Source organism: Sinocyclocheilus rhinocerous, unplaced genomic scaffold (assembly GCF_001515625.1).
Source record: "Sinocyclocheilus rhinocerous isolate Xijiao unplaced genomic scaffold, SAMN03320098_v1.1 scaffold1605, whole genome shotgun sequence".
NCBI classification, from domain to species: domain Eukaryota; kingdom Metazoa; phylum Chordata; class Actinopteri; order Cypriniformes; family Cyprinidae; genus Sinocyclocheilus; species Sinocyclocheilus rhinocerous.
Genome location: NW_015627373.1, coordinates 827078 through 832761, shown reverse-complemented (window position 1 = coordinate 832761; position 5684 = coordinate 827078). Strand labels below are relative to the sequence as shown.

The following is a 5684-nucleotide window of genomic DNA, read 5'->3' as shown; positions in this document are numbered from 1 at the left end:
TTGTTTACAATACAACCGGAGCACATGCCGCTGAGGTGAGGGGCGGGACGTTTAAACACGCACTAGAGGCGGTTTAGCCAATCACAACACACTGGGCTAGCTAACCAATCAGAGCCCATTGCCTATTTCTGAGGGAGGGGCTTCATAAAAGAAGGAAATGATCATGATCAGTCCGTTTCTCAGAGAAGGGACAGAGCAGTGTGGAATAAAGTTAAATTATGTGAAAAATAATACGTTTTTAAAAAAACGAAGCATTAACACATGTTAGACTGCACCCCATAAACACAATCAAGCCTAGAAAAAACCCAGTGAACCACCCCTTTAAGAAAATGACTGATCTTTTTGCTAGATTCCTCGGCTGGGCTTCCGTAGAGCCCTTTGAAGCTGCACTGTAAACTGCCCTTTGGACCTTCAACCCGTTGGGTCCCACTGAAGTCCACTATATAGAGGAAAACACTGATGAAAAACCTGATTTTCAATTCCATAACTCTGTTGCACCATCTGATTTCCCAGTAAATACTAGCCTTAGGGTTAGGATTAGTCAGGGTTATGGTTAGTTAGAGTTTTGGCTAGGTCATTTAATTGAAATCAATTAATCAATAACCTCACAATCAAAGAAATCTGAATTTAGGGCTAAAAATATGAATGCTAACAACAAAAGTAATTCAGCATCTTGAATACATTTTACTGCAATTCAGATCAAACATTGATATCGTTAATTAATGCTTTAAACCATTCAGAGTACGGATGTCAGTGAAACACGAGCACTCTGGGAACGATTAAACACTACTGCACCACAAGAGAATATCCCTTTTGAATTTTTTTTTCTAATTTTGACCATCTTTGTTTCCGGACTTTGGTATATGACCTGGAAACAAAAGAGAAACAATCAATCTTTTTTTTTTAATTAGTGCATGTCACTTTCATTAGCAGTCAGGAATCATCAAATGGAAGTATTTAGCGATCATCAAGCTAAGATCCTTTTTTGTGGCTTGTTGTAGGAAATGGGTCCCAGAGGAAAAATGGCCCCTCTTAGATTGATTGATGTATTGCGTTTTTCAATATGTTTGTTGAAAAATCTGTATATTCCCACTTGATTTTACACACCAACTTCAGGAAGTGCACTGTTCAAATGAGAACCGTTCCACTACTTTGATGCTTTCATCACGATGTCAACAAAAATTTGTCTTTCACTCAGTTGGTTCAAGTGCCTAATTCCCGTCTTTCAGATCTCCACTGTAATCACACACAAATACATTATATTAATGCACAACAGATTCCAAGATAACCAAATGTGGGTTCTAAAAACACACAGACCATTTTCTGTATATACATGCATGCACACAACATGTTTAATGACATCTGACTGCCAAACTAGCTTATGATTTGCCTTCCATACATAAAAGGGTGAAAACATATGCTACACTTACATTGAAAGAAACCAGAACATAATTTGAGGATGGGCTCTTTTGACTACCAAGCCTAAGCCACCTAGCGGCTACCTAGAACACCCTACCAACAGCCTAGCACACGGTACCACCCAAATTACCAAAAACGCCACCCAGGAACACCCTAGCAATGCCTAGGAATGCTGTAGCACCGGGGTACTCAACAGGCGGCCCGTCTGAATTAATTTTGTGGCCCGCATCATGCTAAAGATGTATTTTTATTATAATTTTCGCTCAAAAGTAGCACAAGTATTAGGCAGTGTGACTGTATGTTTGCATCATTTAAATGCTGTTGATGCTCCTGATGCTTGGCACGGCAGAGGGTCTTCTTAGTAGCATGAAAAACAAACTCGTATTCAAATTGTGAATGGGTTAAAGTAAAAAGCGCTCCTATTACAATGTATGGAGCTGTCATCACGTCAATGAGCTCACTGAGTTTTGCACTCTTGCGAAACCTCAATTAGCATTAGATTATAAATATAACTTTATTATTATGAAAATACCAGAGATGGAAAAACACAGATAAACCATATATTGTTGCGTTGTGTGTTTATTGTCTTCATGTTTGATCAGTTAAAGCGTTCTATCTTCTTTTATTCAGTTACAGCAACAGCTGAATGCAGTTGTGGCTAGAAGGGATGCAGCAAAACCGTAAGATAACAATAAATTAAATTTTCTACCTATTAGATCGTGTTTAGATCGTGTCTACACCTACCCCTTACAATAATGCAAAAACAGTAATTATTGTTGTACAGTGAGAAAAATTACGCTATATTGATGTGCGCATGGCTAGTAGTTTTTGTTGTATCCCTTCTAGCCTTAACCGCTGAATGCCTTTGCCCATATTGAGTTCTATTACTTCTTTGATGCATATGTTTCTGTACGATGCTCTGGCATCCAGTATGAATGAGACAGACATTGCATGTGTTTAGCACTCAATAAAATGCACTCTGTCCTGTTTTGGGCATGAATAGGAAATTTTATGAGATAATTTATAAGACATTTATGAACTATTTGTTCAAGAATGTTTTGAGTTTGAACATTCTGAGTTTGTTTAATACTCTGAGAATGAATGCATTTTTTTGCATTAATACAGCAAAACAAAATATTAATCCATTTTTTTGTTCCACGTTTTTTAATGTTTTATTTTCATGTTCAATATTATTTTAAATAGGACAAGGAAAAGCAAGACTTAGATAAGTAATAAACTGTATATAAAATGTATACATCAGTAAAACTGCAAATATTGACTAAATAAAGTCTTATGATGCAAATTGTAATTTGTGGCCCTTCACATTTTATGTGGTTTAAATGTGCCCCCCTTGGCAACTTTACTTGAGTACCCCTGCTCTAGCAACAGTGTTGGGGAGTAACTAGTTACATGTAACGGAATTACGTAATTTAATTACAAAATAAAAGTAATTGTAATCAGTTACAGTTACTGAGAAAAAATGTGTAATTAAATTACAGTTACTTATGAAAATGTTAAGGATTACAAAGGGGGTTACATCTAGATTTGATTTCAAAAACAGTATCATAGATAATAAAATATTTCTTGTTATGATTTTAAATCTGCATTTAACCTCAGAACAATCTCAAAGCAAAAAGAGGTGCTAAAGTGTGATTTAGTGGTGGCTGCGCTTTAAAATTAAATTATTATAATCTTAATTCAAGTGATGAAGGATTCTGAAAGTCTGACAGTAATCAGTGTTGAGTACTACCGTAAGGTTAACCTTGCCTGCTTTAAATGCTTGAAAATGAATAACAGTTGAACACATTCATTAGAAATTTAGAAAAGTGATCAAAATTAATCAAATGTAAACAATTACATTACTTTAATAAAGTAATTGACATGGTTACACTACTATAACATTTTAAATAGGGTAACTTGTAATCTGTAACCTATTACATTTACAAAGTAACCTTCCCAACACTGCTTGTCGATAACAACATCCTGGCAACAACCCACAAAAACCCTAATGTGTTCAATATTAAGTATATTTTCCTAATCTGAAAAGGATTTCCCTCATTTAGCCTCAACATCTTCCAAACATAAAAATAGACAAATAAGTAACAAGTAACAAACCGAAAACAGTGATAAATGGCCGGTACCGGAAAAGCATCAAGAGTAAATGGCTGTACTTGTGGTCACCGCGGGCAGAGGAACAGTACACACAGCTCCTCTAATTATTCTATTTTAAGTCCTGTAATGATTACTGTCTCTCACTCTCTCTCCTTCCATCTCTCCCTCACAGTGCCTTTCCCCATCTCCTCGACTGACATTGGCTACTTTCTGGATATATCAAGTGAAATCTCAAAGCAATGATGCTCTAAAGACACCTGTGAACGTGTGTGTAAAATGTCATATTTACCAGAATCCAGTATCACTGTTTTTGACCCTCATAAACAGTTTTTCTTCTTGTTTGCTCTCCTCAAGCTTGACTTGCAGCCAATCAAAGGATGAGGGTGGAAAATCCAAAACATGGAGAGGATCTGCCTTTTGTTCAGAGCTGATGCATGAAGAGATTTTAAGATCAGAGGTGCTACAATGGCGCTCGTCTCGACAGACCAATGCGACCGGCAGAAAGAGCGAGGAAGAGAAGGAAGAGTTTAGATGGATCACATAACAACAGCTTACCTTGACAGGAGCCAAGGTACACCCAATAATTAGATAGTTTATTCCACAAGATTTACCTTACTGGATCATTGCTATAAACTAGGTGAGTAGAAACAAACTTAGTATGAAGTTCTACAGAAATCTAGTTGTTGGTTTGAGTGCACAAGGGACACTCCATAAGTCATCCTGGGCAAACACTTGACCCCAGGTCATTCCAGGAAGGTTGTCCCTGTAATAAGTGTACTGCAAGTCATTTTGGGTATAAAGCATCTGCTAAATGACTAGTTAAGCTCAATGAGAGGGTAGGTATGCAGAGAACTGTCTGAAGTAGTATTTAAGACATTCAGAATAAAAAGAATATGTCCCTTCTTCACCTGGAGAACCACCATGAGGATATGCCTGAACCTCCAGACCCTTCAACAAGTGGACCCTTTAGAGACTGCACCTTGCCAAAGCCTGCTGACGGACACTCATGATGCCATTGGCTTACCACTTTGCAATTTTAGGGAAGCACAGAGGAGACACAGGCCCCAAGAGAACGACAGTATATGGGCAGCAAGCAAGCATGATTGTGGCTGGCCCTAAAATAGCCTGCGGTGGGGCTGGTATTTCAAAGCTACGGCTGGGACAGCACAGAAACCGCATGCCACTGCTTTCAACATGCATCTGACACTGCTGTACTGGAAACGGGGCAGACGAACCCAAATGCCCTCAGGAGATTGGCTCCCGTATAACTGTGGTGTGATTGTCGGGTGGTTTTGCAAGCCATCAGACGCAGATGTCCGGGAGGTTTTATGATGTGCCTCGGGTAAAGTGTCATTTGGGGTCTGAGGGTTGATTCAGTCACTCCAAATCTTATAAAACAGGAAAATCTCTTTGAAAATGAAGAGTCAATCTAAAATATGCTTTCCTGCGATACCCATGGAGTGGTTTAGCAGCTAAAGCTCAAAGTTGCTGGTTTGATCACAGTTGTGCCTTGAGCAAGACACTTAACCCCAGACTACACCAGAGGAACTGCTGCTCTAATAATGCATTTAATGTCATATACAGGATATTCCTACTTGATATCTCTGACCATAAAGTTGTTCTATTTTCTGGTGGCTGGAAGACAAAAATAGCAGTGCTACCGCTAGCTTTGCTGTCAAGAATGCACCTCAATTTGTGGAGAATAAATGACGACATGCAATGCTAGAAACTTTTTTTTTTTAAAGATTTATTTTTTTGGTGTTTTGCCTTTATTATGATACGACAGTGGAGAGCATACAGGAAGCGAAGTGGGAGGGCAGGTTCAGGAAAGGTCCTCAAGCCGGGATTAGAACTCGGGATGCCCGTAACGCAACAGCATTATACGTCGGCACACTTGCCCTCTAGGCTATTGGTGCCGACCAATGGTTTTGTTTTTTTTTGTTTTTTTTACACACCAGTCTCTGCAAACATTTTTTGAAGGTTGGGAGTTCACTAAAATTTTTTTTTTTTTTTTTTTGTTTTTTTTTTTTACACACCAGTCTCTGCAAACATTTTTTGAACAGATATCATGCAAGTAGGAACTTTAGCAGTGTACATTTTAATGGAGGCTGCCATGTTCATGTGATGTCATAGATCTGCGGAAGTGGAGTTCC

The 5684-nt window shown here is 38.4% G+C and overlaps 1 long non-coding RNA gene across 1 annotated transcript; it reads left to right on the top strand.

The window, feature by feature from the left end:
- The first annotated feature begins 3718 nt into the window (after positions 1-3718).
- LOC107727736 (uncharacterized) lies at positions 3719-5461 on the top strand. Its single transcript, XR_001638392.1, has 3 exons — positions 3719-3796; positions 3886-4102; positions 4458-5461. It is a non-coding gene; the product is annotated as an uncharacterized LOC107727736 (long non-coding RNA).
- The last annotated feature ends 223 nt before the right edge of the window (positions 5462-5684 follow it).